Genomic DNA, 14,264 nt, shown 5'->3' with positions numbered 1-14,264 from the left:
CGTTGCGGTGCAGCGCTTTTTTTCTTTGCGTTGATAGCTTTGAAGATATGTTCTGATGATGCTGAGAGTGGAGCAAGACTGCCGCCGTGGCGCAATGGGCTAGCGCGATCGGCTGTTAACCGAAAGCTTGGAGTTTCGAGCCCTCCCGGGAGTGGTGTGTTGCTTTTTTCTTTGTGGTAATAGCTTTGAAGATATGTTCTGATGGTGGTGAGAGTGGAGCAGGACTGTCTTCGTGGCGCAATTGGCTAGCGCGATCGGCTGTTAACCGAAAGGTTGGAGGTTCGAGCCCAACCGGTGGTGGTGCAGCGCTTTTTTTTCTTTGGGGTGATAGCTCATAAGAAATGTTCTGACGGTGGGGAGAGTGGAGCACGACTGTCTCCGTGGGGCAATTGGCTAGCGCGATCGGCTGTTAACCGAAAGGTTGGAGTTTCGAGCCCACCCGAGTGGTTGTGCGACGCTTTTTTTTTCTTTGGGCTGATAGCTTTGAAGATATGTTCTGATGGTGGAGAGGAGAGCAAGACTGTCTCCGTGGCGGAATGCGCTAGCGCGATCAGCTGTTGACCGAAAGGTTGGAGTTTCGAGCCCTCCCGGGAGTGGTGTGTTGCTTTTTTCTTTGCGCTGATAGCTTTGAAGATATTGCTACCTGTAGGCTGCCTTTCCCAGACGCTTCACCCCTGAAAAAGCCGAGTGTCGGGCCGGGGGACGCCTGTGCCCATTTGGAAAACCGGTGGGTGACCGGCGGTAACGCGGGTTTGAACCCACGACCTACCGCAGCCGTGGCCTCGTGGTTGAGTGTCCGCTTCGGCTGCGGGACCACTCACGTAACAATATCTTCAAAGCTATTACCGCAAAGAAAAAAGCCACACACCACTCCCGGGAGGGCTCGAAATTCCGTCCTTTCGGTTAACAGCCGATCGCGCTGGCCCATTGCGCCACGGAGACAGTCTTGCTCCACTCTCACCACCATAAGAACATATCTTCAAACTATCAGCGCAAAAAAAAGCGCCGCACCACCACCAGGTGGGCTCGAACCTTCAACCTTTCGGTTAACAGCCGATCGCACTAGCCAATTGCGCCACGGAGGCAGTCGTGCTCCACTCTTACCACCATCAGAACATATCTTCAAAGCTATCAGCACAAAGAAAAAAGCAACACACCACTCCCGGGAGGGCTCGAACCTCCAACTTTTCGGTTAACAGCCGATCGCGCTGGCCAATTGCTCCACGGAGACGGTCTTGCTCCACTCTCACCACCATCAGAACATATTGCCACCCACACGTAGTGGGTCGACTGCAAGAGCGGCTCTACCATCTGGAGGAAAGGAAGAAGATTTGCGTGTCTTTTCTCGGCTCGAGAGCCAGCCACGACTGACGCATCGTCCTAGAGCTAGCTACCCGGTTGTTCAATATATCTCCCAGTACTTGTGACTCATCGTGACAAACTGGTGGAAGGTGCTGGGTAGTCTCACGGATGCTGCAGACCCCCCCAGGAAGCCGTAATACGAGTCCAGTGCCAGTCAATACTCCCGTGCATCGGACGAGCCGCCGAATCAGGGGATTGCCTCCGGAAGTCAACGATACTGCTACCACCACGTCAACAAACATGACCAGCACTTCGGTACAAACCTTGCCAACCGGCACGGGAAGCACGTCGTCGAACCGATATACGTTGGAAAGCCCACGGGCACCGACGACGTTCCATGGTACGGAGAGCGAAGACGTTGAGGACTGGTTGGCGGACTTCGAGCGCGTAGCCAACTTGAATCAGTGGGACAACGCGGCGAAACTGGGTCGTGTCTACTTCTATCTCGAAGACGGGGCTCGCACGTGGTATCAAAATCGAGAGGAGCAGCTGACGACGTGGCCAGAATTCTCTCGTAGACTTCTGCAGACATATGCCAGTGCTGACCGCCAAGAAAGAGCTGAACGAGCTATTCTTGCCCGCGTCCAGTCGCCAAACGAAACTGTGACCGCGTACGTCGAAGACATGACGCGTCTCTTCCGACGGGCAGATTCAAGAATGACGGAGGACAAGAAGTTGCGTCACTTGATGCGTGGTGTCAAGGACCAGCTTTTCGCCGGCCTCGTGCGAAGCCCTCCGAAGACGGTCGCGGAGTTCTTGTCTGAAGCCGTGACAATGGAAAAAATGCTACAGCAGCGATCAAACCAATACGACAGGCAAGTCAGAGGCATGTCCTCTGCTGACATTTTCGCCGCCGCTGGGACCAGCAATGACTCCTTACGTGAACTCATCCGTAATATCGTACGTGAGGAGTTGCAAAAGGCTGGTGTAACACCTAATCCTACGGTTAGCTCTATTGCAACCGTCATCAAAGATGAGCTGCACCAGGCCCTCCGGGACACCTTGCCTCCTGACACAGCTGCGCCAGCTCCTGCTGAATACCACCGTAAGACAACCTACGCGGAAGCCCTGAAACGCCCTGCTGCATCGCCGCCCTTGTTCGTTCATCCTGTCCCTGCAGTTTCACTCGAGTCAGCGCAGCACATGCCATACTACGAAGGCACGTACACGCCACCGCCCCTGCCCTTTGGCCGTGGTGCTTCTGTTGCCCATCGTTCGGTACAACCGGTCCAGTACATCGACGATCGGCACTCGTATCCTCGGAAGTCTGATGTCTGGCGCACACCCGATCACCGGCCTCTATGCTTTCATTGCGGAGAAGCTGATCACTTGTACCGCCAGTGTCCTTATCGCCGTCTTGGGCTTCGCGGCTTCTCTGCGTACTCGCCGCCCCCCCGTTACGGTCAGAGACCACGCGACATCCAAAACTACCTCTCCCAGCAGCATGAACCACCGTCTGCCGGGCGCCAGTCGCGCTCGCCATCACCGAGGCGATTTTCATCAATGCCCCAGCGGTATTCTACCGCACGATCTCCCAGCCCCCGCCGGGAAAACTAGCCGAAGCGACCTCTGGGGGCGGGGTCGCTGAACGTCGAAGCGCTGAAGACCTCCTATTGACGCAGAACCGTACAGAAACTGGTCCGACATCACCTGCTGCTGCAAACGATAGCCGTCTTTCACTCGACATAGCAGTAACAATTGATGATTGTGTAGTTAATGCGTTAGTGGACACCGGCGCAGACTATTCCATACTGAGCGGGAAACTGACAACGCAGCTGAAGAAAGTAATCACGCCGTGGCATAACTCGCAGATTCGGACAGCTGGTGGCCATGTCGTAACTCCACTGGGTGCCTGCACAATTAGAGTACAGATTCAAGGGTACACATTCGTAGCAAGCTGCCTTGTTCTACGTGAATGCTCCCGTGACGTCATTCTGGGAGTTGATTTTCTACAGGAAAATGGAGCTATCATTGATCTGCAAGAGCGCCGCGTCACGTTCTCAGCCCAGCGAGCAATCAACGTGCAGGATGACGGAATGCGTGTCGACATACTCCGTATTTCTGAACAGAGCGTGACGCTTCCTCCCCGAGCCAGTGTTCTAGTCGACGTAAGATGCTGTGGTTTGAGCGATGGCGATGTGGTGGCCGAGACAAATTTAGAACACCTCCTGCAGCAAGGCATATGTGTAGCGAGAAGTGTAATTCACGTTCGCGACGGCCGATCTGAATTGCTCGTTACCAACTTTAGCAACGAGCATCGACACCTTTTCCGTGGCACTTCGATAGCGTTTGCCCACGAAGTAGCAAACGTAACCAACTGTCCCACGTCAGAAATAGTGGATAACGCAGACACATCAATGAGCAACATTGACATCAATCCTGATCTGTCCACCGATAACCAGACTGCGCTGCGAGCGCTCTTGTTCGAGTACAGGTCTTGCTTCGCAAGTTGCTCAAAGATCCGCCAGACGTCCATCACTCAGCACAGGATCATCACGTACGAGGACGCACGCCCAATACACCAGCACCCCTACCGCGTGTCGGCTAAAGAACGTGAAGCGATACGTACGCAAGTTCGCGAGATGCTTGACGATGGCGTTATCGAACCATCCAACAGCCCGTGGTCATCTCCAGTCGTGCTTGTTAAAAAGAAAGACGGATCGCTACGCTTCTGCGTCGATTACCGAAAGCTCAACAACGTGACCAAAAAGGATGTGTACCCGCTACCGCGTATCGACGATTCGCTGGATAGACTTCGTCGTGCCCATTATTTCACTTCTCTTGACCTGAAAAGCGGGTACTGGCAAATCGAGGTAGATCAGCGAGACCGCGAAAAGACAGCCTTCGTGACTCCAGACGGCCTATACCAATTTCGAGTACTCCCTTTCGGCTTGTGTTCAGCGCCGGCAACTTTCCAGCGAATGATGGACACTGTCCTCACAGGGCTCAAGTGGCAGACTTGTCTTGTCTACCTTGATGATGTGGTGGTCTTCTCTGCCACGTTCGAGCAGCACCTACAGCGCCTGCGCAGCGTGCTGGAGGCTATCCGATCGGCGGACCTCACTCTAAAGCCACAGAAGTGCCACTTCGGCTATGAAGAACTGAAATTTCTTGGACATGTAGTTAGCGCTGAAGGAGTCCGGCCCGATCCAGACAAGCTTGCCGCTGTTGCCGAATTACCAGCTCCTGTCGATAAGAAAGCCGTCCAGCGCTTCCTTGGTTTGTGCGCCTACTATCGCCGGTTCATTCATGGCTTTTCACAGATAGCAGAACCTCTGACTCGTCTCACAAGGGACGACACGCCGTTTGTCTGGGAAAACGAGCAACAAGCAGCTTTTGATGAACTGCGACAGCGCATGCAATCAGCACCCGTTCTCGCTCATTTCGACGATGATGCTGACACGGAGGTCCATACTGACGCTAGTAACGTTGGGCTTGGTGCAGTGCTCGTTCAGCGTCAAGACGACATCGAAAGGGTGATAGCCTACGCCAGCCGCTCTCTATCCCGTGCCGAGGCGAATTATTCCACTACGGAGAAAGAGTGCCTCGCAGTCGTGTGGGCAATCACCAAGTTTCGCCCGTACCTTTATGGTCGTCCCTTCAAGGTAGTGACGGACCACCATGCCCTCTGCTGGTTGGCAAGCCTGCGCGACCCTTCAGGACGGCTAGCACGGTGGAGCTTGCGGCTGCAGGAATTTGACGTCACCATCGTCCATAAGTCCGGCCGTAAGCATGCAGACGCTGACACACTGTCACGCGCACCCCTTCATGTCGTCAGTCAGGAAGCAGAGGAAGACGAAGGCTTCCTGGGCGCCATTAGCTCATCAGACTTGAGTAAACTGCAGCGGGATGATGCAGAGATTCGTCCGATCATCGATCATTTAGAGGGCCAGGACACAATCATACCACGTCATTTATCCCGCTCGTTGCCGTCATTCTGCCTTCGAGAGGGTGTGCTGTACAAGAAGAACGCTCGTTCGAACAACCGTACCTACCTCCTGGTGGTTCCTCGAGACATGCGAGACGACGTCCTTTTCGCTTGCCATGACGAACCCACATCCGGTCATCTGGGCTACTCACGGACACTTGCCAGAGTGAGTGAGAGGTATTATTGGCCAGGACTTTCGGCAAGCGTCAAGAAGTACGTCAAGAGCTGTCGGGAATGTCAGCGTCGAAAGCAACCATCTGTTAAGCCAGCTGGTTTGCTTCAGCCGATTGAAGCACCCTGCACGCCGTTCGACCAAGTCGGCATGGACATTCTCGGGCCATTCCCCCTATCTGTGGACAGCAACAAATGGGTGATCGTCGCGACCGACTATCTGACGCGCTACGCTGAGACGCAGGCGATCCCACGAGCCACGGCTTCTGAGGTAGCACAATTTTTCATGCGCCACATCGTGTTACGACACGGTGCTCCTTCCACTATAATAACGGACAGAGGGACGGCATTCACGGCGCAGCTTATGGACGAGGTTTTCAAACTGAGCAACACCAGACACCGAAAGACAACTGCGTACCACCCGCAAACCAACGGACTTACCGAGCGACTGAATAAGACCATTGCAGACATGATCTCAATGTACATCGACGTACAGCACAAAACATGGGACCGGATCTTACCTTACGTGACCTTCGCATATAATACCGCCGTGCAAGAGACCACGCGATTCACGCCATTTCGGCTTCTCTACGGCCGCGAAGTGCAGACCATGCTGGACTCTATGCTACCGTGTCAAGACGAAGACGAGTTGACAACTGACGCCGATGAATTCGCAGAGCGTGCTGAGGAAGCCCGGCAGCTCGCGCGACTACACATCGGCCAGCAACAGCAGGCAGACGCACGGCGCTATAACATCCGCCACAGTGAAGTATTTTACAACCCCGGAGACCAAGTTTGGGTGTGGACGCCCGTCCGCCGCCGTGGCCTTAGTGAAAAGTTACTGAGCCGGTACTTTGGCCCTTATAAAGTGTTACGTCGCGTCAGTGACGTGAACTATGAAGTGGTTCCGGACTCAACATCGCAGGCACGGAGTAGGACACGACCGAGGTCGGATGTCGTTCATGTGTTGCGCATGAAACCATTTATTGCGCGTTGTTCATAACTTTTTTCTTGCCGTACAGCGTTCTTTGTGTTATTTATTTATTTTTGTGAACTTGCTTCTTCGTTCACTGATTTTTCCTATATTGGCACGCTCGTTCATTTCTATTTTTACTTTATCCGAATTTCCAATTTCTTTTTTTTCCACGTGCCTATGTCGTAACATCGTGGTGGTGCTATGTACCTTTCTTTCCCCCTTTTGGGACTTTTTTTTTCTTTTCGAAAGGGGGGATAATGCCACCCACACGTAGTGGGTCGACTGCAAGAGCGGCTCTACCATCTGGAGGAAAGGAAGAAGATTTGCGTGTCTTTTCTCGGCTCGAGAGCCAGCCACGACTGACGCATCGTCCTAGAGCTAGCTACCCGGTTGTTCAATATATCTCCCAGTACTTGTGACTCATCGTGACAATATCTTCAAAGCTAACAGCCCAAAGAAAAAAAGCACCGCACCACCACCGGGTGGGCTGGAACCTCCAACCTTTCGGTTAACAGCCAATCGCGTTAGCCAATTGCGCCACGGAGACAGTCCTGCTCCACTCTCACCACCATCAGAACATATCTTCAAAGCTATCGGCACAAAGAGAAAAAGCGCCGCACCACCACCGGGTGGGCTCGAAACTCCAACCTTTCGGTTAACAGCCGATCGCGCTAGCCAGTTGCGCCACGAAGACAGTCCTGCTGCACTCTCACCACCATCAGAACATATCTTCAAAGCTATTACCGCAAAGAAAAAAGCAACACACCACTCCCGGGAGGGCTCGAAATTCCAACCTTTCGGTTAACAGCCGATCGCGCTAGCCCATTGCGCCACGGAGACAGTCTTGCTCCACTCTCACCACCATCAGAACATATCTTCAAACTATCAGCGCAAAAAAAGCGCCGCACCACCACCGGGTGGGCTCGAAATTCCAACCTTTTGGTTAACAGCCGATCGCGCTTGCCCATTGCGCCACGGGGACAGTCTTGCTCCACTCTCACCACCATCAGAACATATCATCAAAGCTATCAGCCCAAAGAAAGAAAAGCGCCGCACCACCACCGGGTGGGCTCGAACCTTCAACCTTTCGGTTAACAGCCGATCGCACTAGCCAATTGCACCACGGAGGCAGTCGTGCTCCACTCTTACCACCATCAGAACATATCTTCAAAGCTATCAGCACAAAGAAAAAAGCAACACACCACTCCCGGGAGGGCTCGAACCTCCAACTTTTCGGTTAACAGCCGATCGCGCTGGCCAATTGCTCCACGGAGACAGTCCTGCTCCACTCTCACCACCATTAGAGCATATCTTTCAAGCTATCAGCCCAAAGAAAAAAAAAGCGCCGCACCACCACCGGGTGGGCTCGAACCTCCAACCTTTTGGTTAACGGCCGATCGCGCTAGCCCATTGCGCCACGGAGACAATCGTGCTCCACGCTCACCACCATCAGAAAATATCTTCAAAGCTATCATCGCAAAGAAAAAAGCAACACACCCCACCCGGGAGGGCTCGAACCTCCAACTTTTTGGTTAACAGCCGATCGCGCTAGCCAATGGCGCCACGGGGACAGTCCTGCTCCACTCTCACCACCGTCAGAACATTTCTTCAGAGCTATCAGCCTAAAGAAAAAAAAGCGCCGCACCACCACCGGGTGGGCTCGAACCTACAACCTTTCGGTTAACACCCGATCGCGCTAGCAAATTGCGCCACAGAGACAGTCGTGCTTCACTCTCCCCACCGTCAGACCATTTCGTCAGAGCTATCGCCCCAAAGAAAAAAAAAGCGCCGCACCACCACCGGGTGGGCTCGAACCTCCAACCTTTCGGTTAAAAGTTGATCGCGCTAGCCAATTGCGCCACGGAGACAGTCCTGCTCCACTCTCACCACCGTCAGAACATTTCATCAGAGCTATCAGCCCAAAGAAGAAAAAGCGCCGCACCACCACCAGGTGAGCTCGAAACTCCAACCTTTCGGTTATCAGCCGATCGCGCTAGCCAATTGCGCCATGGAGACAGTCCTGCTCCACTCTCACCACCATCAGAACATATCTTCAAAGCTATTAGCGCAAAGAAAAAAAGCGCCGCGCCACCTTCGGGTGGGCTTGAACCTCCAACCTTTCGGTTAACAGCCGATCGCGCTAACCCATTGCGCCACGGGCACAGTCTTGCTCCACTCTCACCACTATCAGAACATATCTTCAAAGCTATCAGCGCAAAGAAAAAAAAGCGCCGCACCACCACCGGGTGAGCTTGAACCTCCAACCTTTCGGTTAACAGCCGATCGCGCTAGCCAATTGCGCCACAGAGACAGTTTTGCTCCACTCTCAACACCATCAGAACATATCTTCAAAGCTACAAGCGCAAAGAAAAAAAAGCGCCGCACCATCATCGGGTGGGCTCGAACCTCCAACCTTTCGGTTAACAGCCGATCGCGCAAGCCAATTGCGCCACAGAGACAGTCGTGCTTCACTCTCCCCACCGTCAGACCATTTCGTCAGAGCTATCGCCCCAAAGAAAAAAAAAGCGCCGCACCACCACCGGGTGGGCTCGAACCTCCAACCTTTCGGTTAAAAGTTGATCGCGCTAGCCAATTGCGCCACGGAGACAGTCCTGCTCCACTCTCAACACCATCAGAACATATCTTCAAAGCTACAAGCGCAAAGAAAAAAAAGCGCCGCACCACCACCGGGTGAGCTCGAACCTCCAAACTTTCGGTTAACAGCCGATCGCGCTAGCCAATTGCGCCACGGGGACAGTCTTGCTCCACTCTCACCACCATCAGAACATATCTTCAAAGCTATCAGCGCAAAGAAAAAAAAAGCGCCGCACCACCACCGCGTGGGCTCGAACCTCCAACCTTTCGGTTAACAGCCGATCGCGCTAGGCAATTGCGCCAGGGAGACAGTCCTGCTCCACTCTCACCACCATCAGAACATATCTTCAAAGCTAACAGCCCAAAGACAAAAAGCACCGCACCACCACCGGGTGGGCTCGAACCTCCAACCTTTCAGTTAACAGCCGATCGCGCTAGCCGATTGCGCCACGGAGACAGTCCTGGTCCCCTCTCACCACCATCAGAACATATCTTCAAAGCTATCAGCGCAAAGAAAAAAAAGCGCCGCGCCGCCACCGGGTGGGCTCGAACCTCCAACCTTTCGGTTAACAGCCGATCGCGCTAACCCATTGCGCCACGGGGACAGTCTTGCTCCACTCTCACCACTATCAGAACATATCTTCAAAGCTATAAGCGCAAAGAAAAAAAAGCGCCGCACCACCACCGGGTGGGCTCGAACCTCCAACCTTTCGGTTAACAGCCGATCGCGCTAGCCAATTGCTCCACGGAGACAGTCCTGCTCCACTCTCACCACCATTAGAACATATCTTTCAAGCTATCAGCCCAAAGAAAAAAAAAGCGCCGCACCACCACCGGGTGGGCTCGAACCTCCAACCTTTTGGTTAACGGCCGATCGCGCTAGCCCATTGCGCCACGGAGACAATCGTGCTCCACGCTCACCACCATCAGAAAATATCTTCAAAGCTATCATCGCAAAGAAAAAAGCAACACACCCCACCCGGGAGGGCTCGAACCTCCAACTTTTTGGTTAACAGCCGATCGCGCTAGCCAATGGCGCCACGGGGACAGTCCTGCTCCACTCGCACCACCGTCAGAACATTTCTTCAGAGCTATCAGCCTAAAGAAAAAAAAGCGCCGCACCACCACCGGGTGGGCTCGAACCTACAACCTTTCGGTTAACACCCGATCGCGCTAGCAAATTGCGCCACAGAGACAGTCGTGCTTCACTCTCCCCACCGTCAGACCATTTCGTCAGAGCTATCGCCCCAAAGAAAAAAAAAGCGCCGCACCACCACCGGGTGGGCTCGAACCTCCAACCTTTCGGTTAAAAGTTGATCGCGCTAGCCAATTGCGCCACGGAGACAGTCCTGCTCCACTCTCACCACCGTCAGAACATTTCATCAGAGCTATCAGCCCAAAGAAGAAAAAGCGCCGCACCACCACCAGGTGAGCTCGAAACTCCAACCTTTCGGTTATCAGCCGATCGCGCTAGCCAATTGCGCCATGGAGACAGTCCTGCTCCACTCTCACCACCATCAGAACATATCTTCAAAGCTATTAGCGCAAAGAAAAAAAGCGCCGCGCCACCTTCGGGTGGGCTTGAACCTCCAACCTTTCGGTTAACAGCCGATCGCGCTAACCCATTGCGCCACAGTGACAGTCTTGCTCCACTCTCACCACTATCAGAACATATCTTCAAAGCTATCAGCGCAAAGAAAAAAAAGCGCCGCACCACCACCGGGTGAGCTTGAACCTCCAACCTTTCGGTTAACAGCCGATCGCGCTAGCCAATTGCGCCACAGAGACAGTTTTGCTCCACTCTCAACACCATCAGAACATATCTTCAAAGCTACAAGCGCAAAGAAAAAAAAGCGCCGCACCATCATCGGGTGGGCTCGAACCTCCAACCTTTCGGTTAACAGCCGATCGCGCAAGCCAATTGCGCCACGGAGACAGTCCTGCTCCACACTCACCACCGTCAAAACATTTCTTCAGAGCTATCACCCCAAAGAAAAAAAAAGCGCCGCGCCACCTTCGGGTGGGCTCGAACCTCCAACCTTTCGGTTACCAGCCGATCGCGCTAGCCAATTGCGCCACAGAGACAGTCTTGCTCCACTCTCAACACCATCAGAACATATCTTCAAAGCTACAAGCGCAAAGAAAAAAAAGCACCGCACCACCACCAGGTGGGATCGAACCTCCAACCTTTCGGTTAACAGCCGATCGCGCTAGCCAATTGCGCCACAGTGACAGTCTTGCTCCACTCTCAACACCATCAGAACATATCTTCAAAGCTACAAGCGCAAAGAAAAAAAAGCGCCGCACCACCACCGGGTGAGCTCGAACCTCCAAACTTTCGGTTAACAGCCGATCGCGCTAGCCAATTGCGCCACGGGGACAGTCTTGCTCCACTCTCACCACCATCAGAACATATCTTCAAAGCTATCAGCGCAAAGAAAAAAAAAGCGCCGCACCACCACCGCGTGGGCTCGAACCTCCAACCTTTCGGTTAACAGCCGATCGCGCTAGGCAATTGCGCCACAGAGACAGTCTTGCTCCACTCTCAACACCATCAGAACATATCTTCAAAGCTACAAGCGCAAAGAAATAAAAGCGCCGCACCACCACCGGGTGGGCTCGAACCTCCAACCTTTCGGTTAACAGCCGATCGCGCTAGCCAATTGCGCCACGGGGACAGTCTTGCTCCACTCTCACCACCATCAGAACATATCTTCAAAGCTATCAGCGCAAAGAAAAAAAAGCGCCGCACCACCACCGGGTGGGCTCGAACCTCCAACCTTTCGGTTAACAGCCGATCGCGCTAGCCAATTGCGCCACGAAGACAGTCCTGCTGCACTCTCACCACCATCAGAACATATCTTCAAAGCTATTACCGCAAAGAAAAAAGCAACACACCACTCCCGGGAGGGCTCGAAATTCCGACCTTTCGGTTAACAGCCGATCGCGCTAGCCCATTGCGCCACGGAGACAGTCTTGCTCCACTCTCACCACCATAAGAACATATCTTCAAAGCTACAAGCGCAAAGAAATAAAAGCGCCGCACCACCACCGGGTGGGCTCGAACCTCCAACCTTTCGGTTAACAGCCGATCGCGCTAGCCAATTGCGCCACGGGGACAGTCTTGCTCCACTCTCACCACCATCAGAACATATCTTCAAAGCTATCAGCGCAAAGAAAAAAAAGCGCCGCACCACCACCGGGTGGGCTCGAACCTCCAACTTTTCGGTTAACAGCCGATCGCGCTGGCCAATTGCTCCACGGAGACAGTCCTGCTCCACTCTCACCACCATTAGAACATATCTTTCAAGCTATCAGCCCAAAGAAAAAAAAAGCGCCGCACCACCACCGGGTGGGCTCGAACCTCCAACCTTTCGGTTAACAGCCGATCGCGCTAGCCAATTGCGCCACGAAGACAGTCCTGCTGCACTCTCACCACCATCAGAACATATCTTCAAAGCTATTACCGCAAAGAAAAAAGCAACACACCACTCCCGGGAGGGCTCGAAATTCCGACCTTTCGGTTAACAGCCGATCGCGCTAGCCCATTGCGCCACGGAGACAGTCTTGCTCCACTCTCACCACCATAAGAACATATCTTCAAACTATCAGCGCAAAAAAAAAGCGCCGCACCACCACCGGGTGGGCTCGAACCTTCAACCTTTCGGTTAACAGCCGATCGCACTAGCCAATTGCGCCACGGAGGCAGTCGTGCTCCACTCTTACCACCATCAGAACATATCTTCAAAGCTATCAGCACAAAGAAAAAAGCAACACACCACTCCCGGGAGGGCTCGAACCTCCAACTTTTCGGTTAACAGCCGATCGCGCTGGCCAATTGCTCCACGGAGACAGTCCTGCTCCACTCTCACCACCATTAGAACATATCTTTCAAGCTATCAGCCCAAAGAAAAAAAAAGCGCCGCACCACCACCGGGTGGGCTCGAACCTCCAACCTTTTGGTTAACGGCCGATCGCGCTAGCCAATTGCGCCACGGAGACAATCGTGCTCCACGCTCACCACCATCAGAAAATATCTTCAAAGCTATCATCGCAAAGAAAAAAGCAACACACCACACCCGGGAGGGCTCGAACCTCCAACTTTTTGGTTAACAGCCGATCGCGCTAGCCAATGGCGCCACGGGGACAGTCCTGCTCCACTCTCACCACCGCAGAACATTTCTTCAGAGCTATCAGCCTAAAGAAAAAAAAGCCGCACCACCACCGGGTGGGCTCGAACCTACAACCTTTCGGTTAACAGCCGATCGCGCTAGCCAATTGCGCCACAGAGACAGTCGTGCTTCACTCTCACCACCGTCAGACCATTTCTTCAGAGCTATCGCCCCAAATAAAAAAAAAGCGCCGCGCCACCACTGGGTGGGCTCGAAACTCCAACCTTTCGGTTATCAGCCGATCGCGCTAGCCAATTGCGCCACGGGGACAGTCTTGCTCCACTCTCACCACTATCAGAACATATCTTCAAAGCTATCAGTGCAAAGAAAAAAAAGCGCCGCACCACCACCGGGTGGGCTCGAACCTCCAACCTTTCGGTTAACAGCCGATCGCGCTAGCCAATTGCGCCACAGTGACAGTCTTGCTCCACTCTCAACACCATCAGAACATATCTTCAAAGCTACAAGCGCAAAGAAAAAAAAGCGCCGCACCACCACCGGGTGGGCTCGAACCTCCAACCTTTCGGTTAACAGCCGACCGCGCTAGCCAATTGCGCCACGGGGACAGTCTTGCTCCACTCTCACCACCATCAGAACATATCTTCAAAGCTATCAGCGCAAAGAAAAAAAAGCGCCGCACCACCACCGGGTGGCCTCGAACCTCCAACTTTTCGGTTAACAGCCGATCGCGCTAGACAATTGCGCCAGGGAGACAGTCTTGCTCCACTCTCACCACCATCAGAACATATCTTCAAAGCTAACAGCCCAAAGAAAAAAAGCACCGCACCACCACCGGGTGGGCTGGAACCTCCAACCTTTCGGTTAACAGCCAATCGCGTTAGCCAATTGCGCCACGGAGACAGTCCTGCTCCACTCTCACCACCATCAGAACATATCTTCAAAGCTATCGGCACAAAGAGAAAAAGCGCCGCACCACCACCGGGTGTACTCGAAACTCCAACCTTTCGGTTAACAGCCGATCGCGCTAGCCAATTGCGCCATGGAGACAGTCCTGCTCCACTCTCACCACCATCAGAACATATCTTCAAAGCTATTACCA

Source organism: Rhipicephalus microplus, unplaced genomic scaffold, assembly GCF_043290135.1.
Source record: "Rhipicephalus microplus isolate Deutch F79 unplaced genomic scaffold, USDA_Rmic scaffold_39, whole genome shotgun sequence".
Taxonomy (NCBI): domain Eukaryota; kingdom Metazoa; phylum Arthropoda; class Arachnida; order Ixodida; family Ixodidae; genus Rhipicephalus; species Rhipicephalus microplus.
The sequence above is the reverse complement of the archived record's forward strand: the minus strand, read 5'-3'. Positions refer to the sequence as shown.